The sequence below is a fragment of the Pelobates fuscus genome, chromosome 8 (genome assembly GCF_036172605.1).
Source record: "Pelobates fuscus isolate aPelFus1 chromosome 8, aPelFus1.pri, whole genome shotgun sequence".
NCBI lineage: Eukaryota > Metazoa > Chordata > Amphibia > Anura > Pelobatidae > Pelobates > Pelobates fuscus.
Window position 1 is genome coordinate 101,003,599 of NC_086324.1, and position 20,467 is coordinate 101,024,065.

At 47.3% G+C, this 20,467-nt stretch overlaps 1 protein-coding gene across 3 annotated transcripts in view; it reads left to right on the forward strand.

The window, feature by feature from the left end:
* Nucleotides 1-1,958: 1,958 nt before the first annotated feature.
* The window catches only part of GTF3C3 (general transcription factor IIIC subunit 3), a 189,507-nt gene continuing 170,998 nt past the window's right edge, over nucleotides 1,959-20,467 (forward strand). For all 3 annotated transcript variants that reach the window (XM_063430190.1, XM_063430191.1, XM_063430193.1), the window contains exon 1: nucleotides 1,959-2,021. The gene's annotated coding sequence lies outside the window, so the exon portion shown is untranslated. The remainder of the gene's footprint in view (nucleotides 2,022-20,467) is intronic.

A 20,467-nucleotide genomic window follows, 5' to 3' on the forward strand; every position in this document is an offset into this window, starting at 1 on the left:
TATAAGCAGTGTTTAGGTGATACAGGCGTTTAATTCTCCATAGTCACGGTATTTATGGTTACCTCATAAGTATTAGTGACTCACATTGGTTGAATTGGCACATGAATACACATGTGAGCAGTAACGCCACGTCAAGGCTTCAACCCTTGTTACTGACCATTCACACACACCTTACTTTTCATTCAAACGCATTCGGTATTCCAGATGTTTTGGACTACACCTCCCATAATGCTTTGCCAGCATTATGGGAGATGTAATTCACAGCATCTGGACTGACTAAGGTTACCTACCTCTGAACTATGCCGTGATCACAGAACACAATGTTGAAGTTGCTGTGCAAACAGGAGCAGCTTGTCACGTGTCAGATGCCACTTCATTACTTATAAATTAAATTCTCCAACCTGGAGACGAGCATCAAACATGGGCTTCTTCATTCCTCTTCATGTACTTCGTGTCCCATAGGAGAATGCTTGTCAGAGCTGTGACACAAACAAACATAAATAAACAGGTTAGAGTGACTGGCATAACAGGCACAGTGCATGCAGACTTGCGTGCCACATACATACAGCAGACAGACACAAAGATTGTGGGAGACACACCGGATTAAATATAAGAATTGGGAGTACCATACATACAGAAGGGACAAAGAGACAGAGATTACTGAATTCGGTGACCGACGGATTTGGTTGCAGATGTGGGGCAGTCCCTCTCGCTGGGGTGCAGTTTCCCATCCTTCTCTGGCGAATGACTAGATGGCTGCGGTTTCGTAGCAAAAAGTAGGCCATGGCATATGATATCTAGGAAATAAATATTTTTCTGTGAAAATAGGGATGTACACATCTAACGCACAGCCCACAAATATAATACACTGCCCCCCCCCCACATGTAACGAACAGCCCCTCCATCTAACACACTGCCCCCCACATCTAACACACAGGCCACCCCAATATACTGCGCAGCCCCCCCCATATACTGTGCAGACCCACCCAATATACTGCACAGGCAGCCCCCCATATACTGCACAGACCCCCCATATACAGCGCAGACCCCCCACAATATACTGAGCAGCCCCCCATATACTGCGCAGACAGCCCCCCATATACTGCGCAGACCCCCACAATATACAGCGCAGCCCCCCATCATACTGCGCAGCCCCCGATTATACTGCACAGACCCCATCATACTGCGCAGCCCCCTGATTATACTGCGCAGCCCCCATCATACTGCGTAGCCCCCTCATTATACTGCGCAGCCCCCTCATTATACTGCGCAGCCCCCCCATTATACTGCGCAGCCCCCTGATTATACTGCGCAGGCCCCTGATTATACTGCGCAGCCCCCCATCACACTGCGCAGCCCCCTGATTATACTGCGCAGCCCCCCATCATACTGCGCAGCCCCCCATCATACTGCGCAGCCCCCTGATTATACTACGCAGCCCCCCCATCATACTGCACAGCCCTCTGATTATACTACGCAGCCCCCCCCATCATACTGCGCAGACCCCCCATATAGTTCACAGAAACCCCCACCATACTTTACCCTCCCCTTGGATGGCTGAGAGTGTTGAGAGCAGGGAGAGGCTTTAATCTAATGTTCAGAGTCCGCGCATGCGCAGTATAGGGGTAGGGAGATTTCACAGGGCTAATAGCCATCAAATTTCCCTACCCCTATACTGCGCATGCGCGGTGTGTGGAGTGCACCCTGGCCACTACTGCGCACGCGCGCTGTACCTCCGACGGGAGTACTGAGCCGCGCGTGCGCACTGCGGCGTTAATTTCCCCTACCCCGTGAAAAATCCCTACCTAGCTGGCGCACACCCCCGTCCCAACGTAACTTCCGGTGCGGCCGCGTCTTTTAGATTCTTTCTCCTATTGGTTAGAATTCGTGTTCCACCACGTAGCTTTGATTGGTGAAATGCAATGTCAATAATCGCCTCTTAGAGAGCCCATTGGGCGGGTACCAAACCAGTGAGTGGGTATAACAGGAAGGAGCCTGCATGCTAGCTTTGCTGTAGTAAGGTAATTGTTGCTTTAGATGCTATGTTTATATCGTTATTGTACAGTGTTACTGGAGCATTGTGATATATGTCAGTGTAAATTGTTTCAGGCGGGGTAATAAAGACTCATTTAGTGTAAAAGCTCTCTTTTAGGTGCAAGTATGTGTCTATCAGTGTTCTATATAAGACTACAAGGGTCTATAGGTTCCCAGGGCTTAGTGTGTGAATGCACTAAACAGCACCCACGAATTATTGTGCCACTGACCTGCGTAAAAATAAATTATGTATGCATAAAAGTTTTCTTTTTATTGTTTGCTTCCTTAAAATTTACAAGCATTTAATTTTACATATTGTCTACTTTTTTTTGTAGTGCTTAGTGTATGTTTGTGTTAAACTGATAAAACTGCATCATTGTTTAGAACTGCTTGTAAAATTATGCATCAGTCACGATGGACAGGGACATACTAAAAGGAATGACAGATTGGAATGCCCATAGACTTTAACAAGGCAGTGGAATGCCCATAGAGAATAATGGAAGTAAAAGGAATGCCCATAGAGAATAACGGAAACAAAATATTTCAATTAGAGATGTAACTATTAGACATATGAAAAAAAACTTTTGCTACAATACTCTCCAGATTCAATGTCATTTTTTTAAATTGAGATTAGGTGGGATTATTAATGTTTTCTATGGAATGACAATGGTGAATGACTAAAGAGAATGCCCGCAGAATAAAATGGGAAGTAAAATATAAACTCCATTACAGGCAAATCTGTGTTACATCGCAAATTATGCTTTACCACAGGTGATTATTAAATTAAAAGTAACTGGGATTGTAGCTCTTTTCTATGGAATGCCCATAGACTATAATGGGAAGCAATATGTGACTTGGAATCTGAACCGTGAAACATATCAAGTAAATCTTTTGCAGGTTACTCTACGAGTTCAGTGGTAATTTTTGAAATTGAGTTTAAATGGGATTATCATTGTTTTCTATAGAATGACAATGGTGAATGACTAATCTACAGCAGTAGATTATAAAACTAAAAGTAACTGGGATTATAACTCTTTTATATGGAATGACAGTTAAATGATACAATGGAATGCCCATAGAATATAATGGGAAGCAATATGTGACTTGTGTAAATTCATCTTTAGCACAGGTGTTCCCCAAGTACAGCAGTAGATTATAAAATTAAAAGTAACTGGGATTATAGCTCTTTTCTATGGAATGACAGGTAAATAATACAAGGGAATGCCCATAGACTATAATGGGAAGCAATATGTGACTTGGAATCTGAATAGTGATGTCGCGAACCCGAAATTTTCGGTTCGCGAATGGGAACTTCCGCAAACGTTTGCGAACCGGCGAACCGCCATTGACTTTAATGGGCAGGCGAATTTTAAAACCCACAGGGACTCTTTCTGGCCACAAAAGTGATGGAAAAGTTGTTTCAAGGGGACTAACACCTGGACTGTGGCATGCCGGAGGGGGATCCATGGCAAAACTCCCATGGAAAATTACACAGTTGATGCAGTGTCTGGTTTTAATCCATTAAGGGCAGAAATCACCTAACATTCCTAAATCGTAATGAATATGGATTGACACCTGACATATGACATATTGACACCTTGACATATGGATTGACACCTGTCCTCAGAGCCCATGATGCACACGGACACAGAGCAGAATAGGGACTGTTCCCCTTACATAGGGTCACTTGGCAGGTATGGATTGACACCAGTCCTCAGGGACCCTGATACACACTGGGGGGGGACCTACTGTCCTCCCGACCCCCCCCCCCGACCCCCACCCCTGCACGGTGGGTGGGGGCCATAAATCCCAATGGGGGGACCTACTGATAGGAGTGGTGTACTATTCTTATCAGTTTAATACCTGTTGCGTCTCCTATCAGTGGACATGTATATGGCAGCGATTTTAGGAACCGCACACCTGGGACCCGAGCAAGGTCACCTCTTTCAACAGGCTACAACATTTGTCCCTGGAAAACTATTCTGGACATTATGTACAACTTGTATGGATATGGCAGCGATTTCTGAACAGGGAGATGGAAGAAGATGCTTGGTCGGTCCTCTTACTTCAAATTTGGGTCACTGCGCGGGCAATCTAATGTGCCACCAGATAGGAGTGGTGTGTTTAGTATTCGTCCTCAGAGACCATGATACACACTGACACAGGGCAGAATAGGGACTGTTCCCCCTACATGGGGTCACTATGTGCCTTTTTTTTGGTTTGTTTTTTGAAGCCACAGTGCAGCACCAGAGGGTCTAAAAATTAGGCATGTACACATGCCTGAAAAATTTGGTATTGTTGCAGCCGCTGCTGTTGCAGCGGCCAGAAAAATTGATGTTTGTTTCACAGGCAGAAAGTGCCCTAAAACATGGCAGCTTGAACCCTATTTGGTGGCGGATAAGTCACGCAAGTCAACCGGCATTCAGAGCTAAAATACAGCAATGTGTGGACCATTTTTAGCCCAAGGCAGCTCATCTCATCAGGCCTTTTTTAATCGAATGTATCGCCCAGTGTCAGTCCCTTCGGGATCCATCCCTCATTCATCTTAATAAAGGTGAGGTAATCTAGACTTTTTTGACCTAGGCGACTTCTCTTCTCAGTGACAATACATCCTGCTGCACTGAAGGTCCTTTCTGACAGGACACTTGAAGCGGGGCAGGCCAGAAGTTGTATCGCAAATTGGGATAGCTCAGGCCACAGGTCAAGCCTGCACACCCAGTAGTCAAGGGGTTCATCGCTCCTCAGAGTGTCGATATCTGCAGTTAAGGCGAGGTAGTCTGCTACCTGTCGGTCGAGTCGCTCTCTGAGGGTGGATCCCGAAGGGCTGTGGCGATGCGTAGCACTTAAAAAGGTCCGCATGTCCTCCATCAACAACACGTCTTTAAAGCGTCCTGTCCTTGCCGGCGTGGTCGTGGGAGGAGGAGGATGACTTCCACCTCTCCCCCTGTTAGATTCCCGTTGTATGTGACATCACCCTTATACGCTGTGTAAAGCATACTTTTTAATTTATTTTGCAAATGCTGCATCCTTTCCGACTTGTTGTAATTCGGTAACATTTCCGCCACTTTCTGCTTATTCCAGGGGTCTAGTAGCGTGGACACCCAGTACAGGTCGTTCTCCTTCAGCCTTTTTATACGAGGGTCCCTCAACAGGCAGGACAGCATGAAAGACCCCATTTGCACAAGGTTGGATGCCGAGCTACTCATTTCCCGTTCCTCCTCCTCACTGACGTCAATGAAGGTATGTTCTTCCCCCCCCAGCCACGTACAACACCACGGGTACCAGATAGGTGACAACGAGCACCCTGGGATGCCTGTTGTGGTTGGTCTTCCTCCTCCTCCTCAAAGCCACATTCCTCCTCTGACTCCTCTTCCTCACAATCCTCTTCCAGTGTTGCCGCAGGTCCAGCAAGCGATGCTGATGAGGCTGTTTCTGGTGGTGATGGTGAGCACAACTCTTCCTCTTCCTCTTCACGCTCATCTACGACCTGATCCAGCACTCTTCGCAGGGCACGCTCCAGGAAGAAAACAAATGGTATGATGTCGCTGATGGTGCCTTCGGTGCGACTGACTAGGTTTGTCACCTCCTCTAAAGGACGCATGAGCCTACAGGCATTGCGCATGAGCGTCCAGTAACGTGGCAAAAAAATTCCCAGATCCCCAGAGGCTGTCCTAGCACCCCGGTCATACAAATATTCATTAACGGCTTTTTCTTGTTGGCGCAGGCGGTCGAACATTAGGAGTGTTGAATTCCAACGTGTCGGGCTGTCGCAAATCAAGCGCCTCACTGGCATGTTGTTTCGCCGCTGGATATCGGCAAAGTGAGCCATGGCCGTGTAGGAACGCCTGAAATGGCCACACACCTTCCTGGCCTGCTTCAGGACGTCCTGTAAGCCTGTGTACTTATGCACAAAGCGTTGTACGATCAGATTACACACATGTGCCATGCACGGCACATGTGTCAACTTGCCCAACTTCAATGCCGCTAACAAATTTGTTCCGTTGTCACAAACCACTTTGCCGATCTCCGGTTGGTGCGGAGTCAGCCACTTTTCCACCTGTGCGTTCAGGGCGGACAGGAGTGCTTGTCCGGTGTGACTCTCTGCTTTCAATCAAGTCAAACCCAAGACGGCGTGACACTGCCGTTGATGTGGAGCAAAACGCAGCAGCAGAAGAGGACTCAGCCGAGGAGGTTATGGAAGAGGATGGAGTAGGAGGAGTAGAGGAGGTGGCAGCAGGACTGCCTGCAAGTCGTGGCGGTGTCACCAACTCCTCTGCAGAGCCACGCATTCCATGCTTGTCAGCCGTTAGCAGGTTTACCCAATGCGCAGTGTCGGTGATATACCTGCCCTGACCATGCTTTGCAGACCAGGTATCAGTGGTCAGATGGACCCTTGCCCCAACACTGTGTGCCAGACATGCCATTACTTCCTTTTGCACAATCGAGTACAGGTTGGGGATTGCCTTTTGTGAAAAGAAATTTCGTCCGGGTACCTTCCACTGCGGTGTCCCAATAGCTACAAATTTTTTGAACGCCTCAGACTCCACCAGCTTGTATGGTAAAAGCTGGCGGGCTAATAGTTCGGACAAGCCAGCTGTCAGACGCTGGGCAAGGGGGTGACTTTGTGACATTGGCTTCTTACGCTCAAACATGTCCTTGACAGACACATGACTGTGGGCAGATGAGCGGGAACTGCTCAAGGCGCGAGACGGAGTGGCGGATGGTTGAGAGGGGGCAAGGAGGACGGCAGTGGTTGACGTGGCTGAAGATGCTGGACCAGGAGGAGGATGGCGGCTTAGAGTAGGCGTGCTGCTTGTACTCATGTGTTGATCCCATAGGCGTTTGTGATGTGAGATCATGTGCCTACGCAAAGCGGTTGTACCTAGGTGGGTGTTGGACTTCCCACGACTCCGTTTCTTTTGGCACAGGTTGCAAATGTTATCGCTGTTGTCAGAGGCAGACACACCAAAAAAATTCCACACTGCTGAGCTCTGCAATGACGGCATTTTGGTGGTGGACACAGCATGCGTTGATTGGCGTGCTGTCGGGCTGACCCCGGGTGCCGATCCATGCTGTCTGACTGTGCCACTAGCTCCTTGCGACGACCTCCCCCTGCTTCCAACTCGTCTCCTCCTCCTCCTCTCTGTCTCCCCATCTGAACTTTCGCCCTGTTCTTCTTCTAGCCGAGCGGGCACCCACGTGACATCCATGGACGCATCGTCATCAACGGCTTCACTTGTATCTGACAACTCAGCAAAGGAAGCAGCAGCGGGTACAACATCATCATCACACCGTACGTCCATGTGTGTAATGCTGCCTGCCTGAGACATATCCCTGTTATCTACATCCTCTGGCAATAATGGTTGCGCATCACTCATTTCTTCAAACGGGTGTGTGAATAACTCCTCTGACATACCAAGTAAAGCGGCTGTGGTCCTAGTTTTGGTGGTGGCGGCAGGCGGGTGAGTGGTATCTTGAGAGGTGCCTGAAGCTAAGCTGGAGGAGGATGGTGCGTCAAGGTTCCGAGCGGAGGCTGTAGAAGATTGGGTGTCCTGTGTTAGCCAGTCAACTATGTCCTAAGAACATACAAGTTCAGGGTACGTGGCCTCTGAAAACTGGGCATTATTCTAGGGCAAAAGGGAATCACAGCACCACGACCACGATGGGCCCCTGCGGGGTGGCCTGCCTCTGCCTGTCATTTTTTGGGGATTAGTGGTACTATGCGTGAAAGCTACTGTGAGACCAGATATGAGTGGCAATGCATAGTTCTGCAGAGCACACGCTGTAGGCCTGATACACACGCTTTAAGGACACTGACTGCTATTAGCTTACACTGGAAACCTTTTTTTCTTTGTAAAAGCACGCTATAGAGACACCAGATATGAGTGGCAATGTGCACTGGCACAGGTCTGCAGAGCACAGGCTGTAGGCCTGACACACCCGCTTGAAGACAAGTAACTGCTCTTCAATCTATTACAGTGAAAAAAGTTTTTTTGGTTTTAAATGCACGCTATAGAGACACCAGATATGAGTGGCAAATAACACTTGCGGAGGTTGGCAGAGCACACGCTGAAGGCCTGACACCCAGACGCTTGCAGACAACTAACTGCTATTAGCTTACAGTGAAACCCTTTTTTTGTTTTTAAAGGCACGCTATAGTCACACCAGATATGAGTGGTGGCACTGGGCAAATGGGCACAGTATCCACTGAGCCTGACACAGAAGCTGGCAGACAACTAACTGCTCTTCAATCTATTACAGTGAAAAACTTTTTTTGGTTTTAAATGCAAGCTTAAGCTATTGTGACACCAGATATGAGTGGTGGCACTGGGCAAATGGGCACAGTATCCACTGAGCCTGACACAGAAGCTGGCAGGCAGGCAACTGCAATTAGATTACACAGGAAAAAAGCAGACTGATGTTCTAGCCCTAAAGAGGGCTTTTTGGGGTGCTGTTCTTACAGCAGAGATCAGATGAGTCCTTCAGGATTGTAGTGGACACTGAATACCCTAGCCTAGCTATCTAATCAGCAGCAGCTACCCTTTCCCTCCTCTCACTAAGCATGCAGCTTCAGAATGAATCGAAAATGGATGCTGGGAGGGAGGTGGGAGGGTGTGGAAGGGAGGGTCTGCTGCTGATTTGCTGGAATGTGTCTGCTGACCGTGAGGCACAGGGTCAAAGTTTGCTCAATGATGATGAATAAGGGGCGGATCGAACCGCGCATGTGTCCGCCCGCCGTGGCGAACGCGTACACGCTATGTTTGCCAGGAACTATTCGCCGGCGAACAGTTCAGTACATCACTAAATCTGAACCGTGAAACATATCAAGTAAATCTTTTGCAGGTTACTCTATGAGTTCAGTGGTAATTTTTGAAATTGAGTTTAAATGGGATTATCATTGTTTTCTATAGAATGACAATGGTGAATGACTAAAGAGAATGCCCATAGACTATAATGGAAGGCAACACATAAACTCATTCACAGGTAAATCTGTGTTATGTAGCAAATTCATCTTTAGCACAGGTGTTCCCCAAGTACAGCAGTAGATTATAAAATTAAAAGTAACTGGGATTATAGCTCTTTTCTATGGAATGACAGTTAAATGATACAATGTAATGCCCATAGACTATAAGGGGAAGCAATATGGGACTTGGAATCTGAACCGTGAAACATATCAAGTAAATCTTTTGCAGGCTTACTCTACGAGTTCAGTGGCAATTTTTGAAGTTGAGATTAAGTAGGATTATCATTGTTTTCTATAGAATGACAATGGTGAATGACTAATCTACAGCAGTAGATTATAAAACTAAAAGTAACTGGGATTATAACTCTTTTATATGGAATGACAGTTAAATGATACAATGGAATGCCCATAGAATATAATGGGAAGCAATATGTGACTTGGAATCTGAACCGTGTAACATATCAAGTAAATCTTTTGCAGGCGGGTGGGGGCCCCAAAGTAAAATAAGGGGGTTGGGACCTATTGTCCTCCCTCCTGCCCCCACCCATGAGCGGCGGGTGGAGGCCCTAAATTACAATTGGGGGGACCTACTGTCCTCCCCCCCCCCCGGCCCCCACCACTGAGCGGTGGGTGGGGGCCCTAAATAAGAATGAGGGGGGAGGGTGACCTACTGTCTGTAATGAAAATATACCCCAACTCGCAGGATTCAACTCAACAGAAGACAGCACAGAGGAAAGATACGTCTACCGGACCTTAGAGTGGCCGGACTCGACGTAATAGGAGAAGTACAGAGTCAGGAACGATCCGAGGTCAAGGGCACAAAGAGACAGCGTAAACTAGGACTAGCCGGGGTCTGGTACACAGTAAACAGCAAGCCGGGAAACAGAACAGATAAGGATAAAGAGATAACATAGTCAGAAACAAAGCAAAGGTCAATACGAAGAAACACAACTGAACACAACATGCGCTAAAGGGAACTGGAACAGAAACCACGATAGGGCAAGGACTAAGGGAAAGAGGTTAGTATAAGTACCTTCTAAGTTAATGTGATTGGCTCCTGTCATATCCACACCCCCAAAAGGTAAGTGTATGGGGAGTGTGGCATGACAGGGGCCAATGGGAGCCTTTTGCCAATTTAGGCTCCCACTGTTTCTTTAAGAGCGCGCCCGAGACCCGCGGCGCGCTCTTAGATTCAGGCGGAACATGTGACCGCTTCTCACGGTCACTGCCCGCCTTCCTGTTGCAGCCGTCGGATGAGCCGCAGGACCGCGCGCGGCTTGAAGAGAGGACCGCGGCCGGCCCCTGGAAAAGGTAAGTAACGCTACACTGTCCTCCCCCCTAAATAAGATTAAGGGGGGGGATCTACTGTCCTCCACCCTCGGCCCCCTCCCCTGTGCGGTGGGTGGGGGCTCTAAATTTAGAATAAGGGGTGGGGGGACCTATTGTCCTTCCCCCCCGGCCCTCACCCCTGCGCAGTGTGTGGGGGCCCTAAATAAAAATGTACCCCCCTGTCACCCCTCTCCCCCCAAACAATAACCCCTACCTACCCCCCTCATCCTAAAAATGAGGGGGGGGCATAAGCTTGAAACCTGTAAAAACAAAAAACAAAAACTTTCCATTTGATGTCTTCTTTCTTCTAAAATCTTCTTTTTTCAGCCCCCAAAAAAGGCCAAATAAAAATCCATAATAACCGACGCACATCAAAAACAAACCCCCCAAAAAAACGAGCGCAAAAAAAAATCCATCTTCACCTGGAGGGCTCCGCGCAGTCTGAGCTCTGCAGGGTGGGGAAAGGCTTATAAAGCCTTGCCCCGCCCTGCAATTAGGCTCAGAGCACTCTGATTGGTGGGTTTAAGCCATCCAATCAGAGTGCTTTGATAGGTAAATGAAGAGACTGACAGGTAAGTCTCTACATTTACCTGTCACGGCACTCTGATTGGTTAGCTTGAAATCCACCAATCAGAGTGCTCTGTGTCATTTTGCACAGCGTGGGAAAGTTCTTTGGAATTTTCCCACGCTGTGTAATTTGACTCATAACTCTCTGATTGGTTACTTTAAATCCACCAGAGTGTTGTTATGAGTTTAATTACACAGCGTGGGAAAATTCCAAAGAACTTTCCCACACGGTGTAAAATGACACAGAGCACTCTGATTGGTGGATTTCAAGCTAACCAATCAGAGTTCCGTGACAGGTAAATGTAGAGACTTACCTGTCAGAGCACTCTGATTGGATGGCTTAAACCCACCAATCAGAGTGCTCTGAGCCTAATTGCAGGGCGGGGCAAGGCTTTATAACCCTTTCCCTCGCCCTGCAGAGCTCAGTCTGCGCGAAGCTCTCCAGGTGAAGATGGATTTTTTTTCCCGCTTGTTTTATTATTATTTTTTTTTTAAAGTGCGTCGGTTATTATGGATTTTTAATTGGCCTTTTTTTGGGCTGAAAAAAGAAGATTTTAGAAGAAAGAAGACATCAATGGGTAAGTTTTTTATTTTTTTTATTTTTTACAGGTATCTAGCTTATGGTCCCCCCTCATTATTTTTAGGATGAGGGGTGTAGGTAGGGGTTATTTTTTGGGGGTAGGGAAGTGATAGGGGGTTAAATTTTTATTTAGGGCCCCACCCACTGTGCAGGGGTGTGGGCCAGGGGGGGGGTGGAGGTCAATTGGTCCCCACCCCTTATTCTAAATTTAGGGCCCCCCCCAAATTTAGGGTGCTAGCTTGTTAAGTCTTTCTACCGAACAGCAGGGCGTTCGGTAGTTGTGGCACGAATCCCCGGTGTTATGGAGGTCTCAGCGGTGTTCGCCTGGTAGCGTAGCCGATTTTAGTTCCAGACGATGGCTGGCAAACACCGCTGTTCGTGCGCAAGATGACCGCGAACACGTGTAAAGTCCCGAAATGGCGGCCACTTATACTTTACACAGTGGATTCATGCAAACCATACGAACGGAGGAAATGGAACGAATAGAGGATATAAACTGTAATTCCCTTGATTATTTCAACAGACATCAGGAACGTGTAAGGATCTGTTACACTGCTCCCCTTTTGTGGAACACTCCGGCAGACCCGGATTGATCCTTTTCGGGTCAACTTGGGGCTGTCCGGTCTGCTGCTACGGTAAAAGTTCCGTTTGCCTGGACAGTCCGTCTGCGTTTCCATTGAACCGGCCAGGGCGATACTGAATGGAAAAATTATATGGCTGTAGCGCTAGACTCCATCTCAGTAAGCGTCCATTGTCTCCAGCTACTCGGTTCAGCCATACCAGGGGATTATGGTCTGTAATCAAAGTAAATTCCTGCCCATACAAGTATGGTGTAAGTTTCTTTAGGGCCCAGACTAGGGCTAAACATTCTTTTTCCACTGCCGCGTAACTCACTTCTCTGGGTAACAGTTTTCTGCTGAGATACGTGACAGGGTGTTCTCCCCCATCCTCTCCGATCTGGCTCAGAACTGCCACCAGTCCATACATGGATGCATCTGTACGAACGACAAATCTTTTGTTAGGGACGGGGGCAGATAGAACAGGTGCGTGGATTAGAGCATTTTTCAAGGCTTGAAAGGCTGTTTCACAGGCTGGAGACCACAGGACTACCCTAGGCAAGTTCTTTTTAGTTAAGTCTGTCAGGGGTTTGGCGATGGCGCTATAGTCAGGGACAAACTTTCTGTAGTACCCTGCCGTCCCTAAAAATGCCAATACTTGAGTCTTGGTGTGGGCCAGTTGGCTACCGCCTCAACATTAGCGGGTTCTGGGCGTTGTTTCCCACACCCTACCCTGTGTCCCAAGTACTGGACTTCGGCCATGCCGAAGTTACACTTTTCTGGCTTCAGAGTCAGGCCCGCTGCCCGAATCTGATCCAGTACGGTCTCTACATGTCTTAAGTGCTCCCCCCATGTTTCACTATAGATCGCAATGTCATCCAGGTACGCGCAAGCGAAGTCCTGGAAGCCATCAAGGAGTCTTATCTACCAAGCGTTGAAAGGTAGCTGGGGCGTTCTTCACCCAAATGGCATGACCCTAAATTGGTACAAGCCAAATGGGGTGACGAACGCCGACTTGGGGATAGCCTCCTTGGCCAGGGGAATCTGCCCGTATCCCTTGCATAAATCAATGGTGGTCAGATATCTCCCCCTGGCAATGCGGTCTAATAGCTCATCCACTCTGGGCATGGGGTACGCATCTGTCACTGTATGGTCATTGAATCGCCTATAGTCCACACAAAATCTAGTAGCTCCGTCCTTTTTGGGCACTAGGACTACTGGCGAAGCCCAGGGGCTGTCAGATGGCTCTATGACTCCTAACCTTAACATAAACTGCACTTCCTTTTTCATTTCCTCCCTGACTGCCTCAGGGATTCTGTAAGGGGTCTGTCTAAGAGGGGTTTGTCCTGGGGTCTCGACATAGTAGGTCGCTAGCATGGTGTATCCTGCTTCCTGGGAGAACGTTAGTTTATTTTCTATTATCAACTGCCTAAGTTGGCCCTTTTCTGCTGCGGTTAGTCGCTCCCCTAGTTGGATCGTGTCCAGTAAGCTAGGGGATTATCTGGGTGCTAAAAGGTCTGGGATGGGTAGGTTATCGGGGTCCTCGGTAGCGGGAATGCATATAGCGGCAATATCCTCTGGCCGCTCTTGGTACTCTTTTAGTAGGTTAACATGAAAAGTTTTCTGGATTCTCTCATCGTTGTTCCTGGCAATTACATAAGTAGTGTCGCAGACCTGCGCTACTACTTTGTAAGGGCCCTGCCAAGAGGTCTGGAGTTTATTTCCCTTTACTGGTCTAAGTACTAGAACCTTCTGTCCCACCTGGAATGTTCTCTGTCGGGCGCCCCGATCGTACCAACGTTTCTGTTGACCCTGGGCCGCATAGAGATGGTCCCGTGCCATCCGGGCCAACTGCTCCATGCGGTCCCGCATTTCCAGAACATATGGCACAATGGGGACCCCCTCGTGTTCCATCTCTCCTTCCCAGTGCTCCCGGATGAGGTTGAGGGGACCTCGAACTCTTCTTCCGTAGAGCAGCTCGAACGGAGAGAACCCCGTGGATTCCTGCGGTACCTCTCGGTATGCAAACAAGAGGTGCGGCAGGTATCGCTCCCAGTCTCTATTCCGCTGTAAAGGTCCTTAGCAACTGCTTCAGGGTACCATTAAAGCGTTCACAGAGACCGTTAGTCTGGGGGTGGTATGGCGAGCTGAGGAGGTTTTGAATACCGCAGACCTTCCATAACTGTTGGGTCAGATCTGCGGTAAATTGAGTCCCTCTGTCAGACAGTATTTCTCGTGGGAAGCCCACTCTGGTGAATATCCCCACTAGGGCACTGGCGACAGTGTCAGCCTGGATATTCGTCAGAGCGACGGCTTCCGGGTAGCGGGTAGCGTAGTCCACCACAGTGAGTATATATTTCTTACCGGATGGACTGGGGTTAGGTAGGGGTCCTACCAGGTCGACTGCCACCCTGCTAAACGGTTCCTCGATCACGGGCATAGGTGACAGTCGAGCTTTAGGGTGATCCCCCCTTTTCCCTACCCGCTGGCATATGTCGCATGTACTGCAGTAGCGCTGCACATCATTTGAAATCCCCTGCCAGAAGAAGGTCTGGGTGATTCGATAGGCGGTGCGGTTACCCCCCAAATGTCCTGCTAAGGGAATATCATGGCCAATTCGGAGAAGCTCCAACCGGTACTTTCTGGGTACCACTAGTTGGCGCTTCTGTGAAGGGGCACAGCCTCTCTTCCTACTTACAGTCAGTTGGTATAACCTGTCATTTTCCCACACAAAACTTTCCTGCTCATCTCCCCCACTGGCTGCTACCTCCCGATATTTCTGGAGGGTTGGGTCCTCTCTAGTTTCCCTCCCAAACTCTTCTGGGGTGTCCCAAACTAAAGGTCTCTCTCTTATGTGTGACCTACGTGTCTGTGTTTTGGCTTACCTGGGTCTCCCGGCCTGTTGTGGAGTCATCTGCAAGCCTGCTCTGGGCTCGGGTGGTTACGGGGCAAGCTGCATCTGTGGTGGGTAAGTAGGCTGAAGTCAGGGGGCCAATATCGTTGCCCAATACGACTTCAGCGGGTAGATTATCCATGATGCCCACCGTGGTCGTTCCTAACCCGACCCCCCAGTCCAAGTGCACCCGGGCCGTGGGTAAACGAAATACAGCTCCCCCTGCGACACGGACAGCAATGGTGTGTTTGGCCAGATGCTCTGGTTTTACCAAGTGTCGTCGTATCAAGGTAATGGTAGCCCCCGTATCTCTCATTTCTTGGGCTATTTGTCCATTCACTCGTACTTCCTGCCTATGGTGCTGGCGATTATCTGGGGATGCGGCTTGTATCGGATCCGCCTCATACAAGATGCCCAAGCATTCCTCTGGGCCCACCTCGGCCTCTATACAGTGGGCAGCAGAGGTACGTGTGGTGTTGTTCTCTGTGGTGGGTAAGGTGCGCCTCCAATTATTATTAGCGGCTGACCCCAGTGGGCAGACTCGTGCGATATGTCCAGGATTGTTGCACCGGTGGCAGGTGATTCTAGGCGAGTCTCGGGGGTAGTTGTTGTGCCCTTGAGGGCGAGCTGGCCCTGGTGGTATGGGAGCACGGAACTCCGGGAGAGGGGTGGCAGCTGTGGTACGTGGTTCCACTTTGTTAGCTGGCCTTGGGGTACTTTGGCTCACTCTCCTGGTTTCGGCGTACTCGTCCGCCAGCCGAGCTGCCTCACTTAGGTTGTTAGGTCGTCTGTCCCTTACCCAATCCTGTAAGTCAGCAGATACACCTTGGAAGAAGTTTTCTAATAAAAATAGTTGTAGTACTTCTTCTCCAGTGTTGGCGTTGCACCCTTGTACCCAGTGTGATGCCACTCGCTGTAACCTATTAGCCCATTCCATGTGGGAGTCCACAACTTTTTTCTTGGACTCCCGGAAGCGGCGGCGGTAGGTTTCTGGGGTCACAGCATATCGGGTTAACAGTGCCTTTTTAACTTGCTGGTACTGTTAAATATCCTCTGGCGCAAGAGCCCGAAAGAGCCCGAATGGCTTCATTACAGATGAAAATGAAGGAAAGGGACCTCAGTTAAGAAAAAGGATAAATGAGTCATTTATTACACGTGAGTTTACAGAGGAAGAGGTTCTATTTCAACTGTCAAAGGTAAAGACAAATAAGTAAATGGGACCTGATGGAATACACCCACAGCTATTAAAAGAACTTAGTGGTGTACTAGCAAAACCATTAACTGATTTATTTAACCAATCATTGATAACAGGAGTAGTCCCAGAAGATTGGAAGTTAGCGAATGTTGTGCCCATTCACAAGAAAGGTAATAGGGAGGAGTCGGGCAACTATAGGCCAGTAAGCCTTACTTCAGTAGTGGGGAAAGTGATGGAAACCATGTTAAAGGATAGGATTGTTGAACATCTAAAAACACATGGATTTCAAGATCATTGACAACATGGGTTTACTTCAGGGAGATCATGCCAAACTAATCTTATTGATTTTTTTGATTGGGTAACTAAAATTATAGATCAGGGTGGTGCAGTAGACATTGCTTACCTAGATTTCAGTAAGGCTTTTGACACTGTTGCACATAGAAGGCTTATCAATAAACTACAATCTTTGAGTTTGGATTCCAATATTGTTGAATGGGTAAGGCAGTGGCTGAGTGACAGGCAACAGAGGGTTGTAGTCAATGGAGTATATTCGAAGCTTGGGCTTGTCACCAGTGGGGTACCTCAGGGATCTGTACTTGGACCCATTCTCTTTAATATTTTTATTAGTGATATTGTAGAAGGTCTTGATGGTAACGTGTGTCTTTTTGCGGATGATACTAAGATATGTAACAGGGTTGATGTTCCAGGAGGGATAAGCCAAATGGCTAAAGATTTAGGTAAACTAGAAAAATGGTCAGAGTTGTGGCAACTGACATTTAATGTGGATAAGTGCAAGATAATGCATCTTGGACGTAAAAACCCAAGGGCTGAGTACAGAATATTTGATCGAGTCCTAACCTCAACATCTGAGGAAAGGGATTTAGGGGTGATTATTTCTGATGACTTAAAGGTAGGCAGACAATGTAATAGAGCAGCAGGAAAGGCTAGCAGAATGCTTGGTTGTATAGGGAGTGGTATTAGCAGTAGAAAGAGGGAAGTGCTCATGCCATTGTACAGAACACTGGTGAGACCTCACTTGGAGTACTGTACACAGTACTGGAGACCATATCTTCAGAAGGATATTGATACCTTAGAGAGAGTTCAAAGAAGGGCTACTAAACTGGTTCATGGATTGCAGGATAAAACTTACCAGGAAAGGTTAAAGGATCTTAACATGTATAGCTTGGAGGAAAGACGAGACAGGGGGGATATGATAGAAACATTTATAATACATAAAGGGAATCAACACAGTAAAGGAGGAGACTATATTTAAAAAAAGAAAAACTACCACAACAAGAGGACATAGTCTTAAATTAGAGGGACAAAGGTTTAAAAATAATATCAGGAAGTATTACTTTACTGAGAGGGTAGTGGATGCATGGAATAGCCTTCCAGCTGAAGTGGTAGAGGTTAACACAGTAAAGGAGTTTAAGCATGCGTGGGATAGGCATAAGGCTATCCTAATTATAAGATAAGGCCAGGGACTAATGAAAGTATTTAGAAAACTGACAGACTAGATGGCAGATAAGAACCATTCGGCCCGTCACATTCTATGTTTCTATTGGCCTTGCCCGACAATTTACCAGACAAAATAGTGACCCATTGGTCTGGTGGTACCTGGTGTAGTGAGCACTGCCTCTCAAAATCCGCCAAATATCCATCTATTTCTTCCTCACTTTCTACAAAAGCTTTAAACGCAGTAAACTGTATTTTCTTCCCTGTAGCAGCGGGTGGAGGAGTAGGAACTGCATGTGTAATGGCTTGTCTAGCTAATACCAGTTCCGTTTCTTGTCTCCTCTTAGTTTCTATCTCTTCCTTTGTGTCCCAGAACAGCTGGTTTATTAGTTCCGTGGATGTTTCTGGATACAAGGCTAGTCTCCGCTGTACAATAGCCGTAAGTACATCGTCTTCGCTGACATGTGCAATAGGTTCAGTTACCTCCATGGACCTATCCATTTCGTCCAGCTCCAGCAGGTCAGCTATCGTCTCTCTCCGTGGTCTGTTACTGGCACTCCTACCACGACTCTCCAATAAATCTTTCAGTGTGGGTCTTTTCAGCTTGGCATACTGAGACTCCATTCAGCACTTGCTCCTTGGATAAAAGGACCATCCGACTGCTGCCAACCAATGTAACGGCTACCCAGGTGGAGAGAGGGTATCTGCCGTTGGAGACGTCCTTTTCCCTGCAAGCTGCTGTGGAGAAGTAAAGCTGGTATAATCCCATACACGATATCCAGAGAGAGAGTCAGGTTCAGCTGTAAAAAGAGCAGAGTAATATTCCCAAATAATCCCCTTCCAAGAACGAGACGAGGCTACGTTTTGAAGGGTCAAGAAGAACTGAGGACTGGAATACCCAGCCTGCTTTTTATTAGAGTTGCATACAATAAGAACACACCCAGGGGGAGGCATTAAATCACCAATCATGTACAGGTTACCACCCACACATCCCCTCCCCTCAGATAAACAGTTAACATAATTGTAACAGAGCTCCGTGTACTCCGACCGAGTACCCTCCGTTGATGGATGCTCCTAGCGCTTACAGAGGACTCCAAGCACTGCAGACGACACCACAACCACCGCAGACTCCACAACCGCCGTAGCTTAACTGGAGCCGCGCCGTCTTCCTTCCACCCTGGATCGGTTTCTGTCCTCCAGGACCGTGTGGGGAAGACCTCTCCTCCAGCAGAGCGTATCTGGAACAAGCTCTTAAAAGAGCTAAGTGATTAAGCTCAGGGGACTATGCAGAGCATAGCAATCCCCAGCATGATACAGCAAATCCCTCCAATAACGAGACAAGGCTACGTTTTGAAGGGTCAAGAAGAACTGAGGACTGGGACACCCAGCCTGCTTTTTATTACAAAAAGGTACACACAGGACACTCCCAGGGGGAGGATTAAATTAACCAATCACATACATGGTACCACCCCCACGTCTCCTCCCCTCAGATAAACATATAACATAATTATAGCATACAGTAAAAATACAGTTTTCACACTTACACTGTAACTTTAAAATTATACATTCAATCTCCATAAACAGCGTTAAGTCCGGTATCCCCAGATAGCCCTTGTCCAGGGGACCAACATACCTAAAAATCAGTCAATTCGGACAAATGGTTCGGGAGTTATAAGGTTCCAAAGTTTTGACCGACCGCACAGACCAACTAGCCGAAAATAGTTCCATAAGTTTTGGCCTTGCGGTCGGTCTCCGTTCGTACGGTGAAAAGACATGAAATTCGTGCCATCCAGTCGAATCTCGGTGGTCGCTTGAATCCCCATAGCTTGTTAAGTCTTTCTACCGAACAGCAGGGCGTTCGGTAGTTGTTGCACGAATTCCCGGTGTTATAGAGGTCTCAGCGGTGTTCGCCTTGTAGCGTAGCCGATTTTAGTTCCAGACGATGGCTGGTAAACACCGCTGTTCGTGCGCAAGATGACCGCGAACACGTGTAAAGTCCCGAAATGGCAGCCACCTATACTTTACACAGTGGATTCATGCAAACCATACGAACGAAGGAAATGGAACGAATAGAGGATATAAACTGTAATTCCCTTGATTATTTCAACAGACATCAGGAACTTGTAAGGATCTGTCACAATATGTTACATGGTTCAGATTCCAAGTCACATATTGCTTCCCATTATAGTCTATGTGCATTCCATTGAATCATTTAACTGTCATTCCATAAAAAAGAGCTATAATCCCAGTTACTTTTAATTTTACAATCTACTGCTGTATTTGGGGAACACCTGTGCTAAAGATGAATTTGCTATGTAACACAGATTTACCTGCGAATGAGTTTGTGTTGCCTCCCATTATAGTCTATGGGCATTCTCTTTAGTCATTCACCATTGTCATTCTATAGAAAACAATGATAATCCTACTTAATCTCAATTTCAAAAATTGCCACTGAACTCGTAGAGTAACCTGCAAAAGATTTACTTGATATGTTTCACGGTTCAGATTCCAAGTCACATATTGCTTCCCATTATAGTCTATGGGCATTCCATTGAATCATTTAACTGTCATTCCATAAAAAAGAGCTATAATCCCAGTTACTTTTAATTTTACAATCTACTGCTGTATTTGGGGAACACCTGTGCTAAAGATGAATTTGCTATGTAACACAGATTTACCTGCGAATGAGTTTGTGTTGCCTCCCATTATAGTCTATGGGCATTCTCTTTAGTCATTCACCATTGTCATTCTATAGAAAACAATGATAATCCTACTTAATCTCAATTTCAAAAATTGCCACTGAACTCGTAGAGTAACCTGCAAAAGATTTACTTGATATGTTTCACGGTTCAGATTCCAAGTCACATATTGCTTCCCATTATAGTCTATGGGC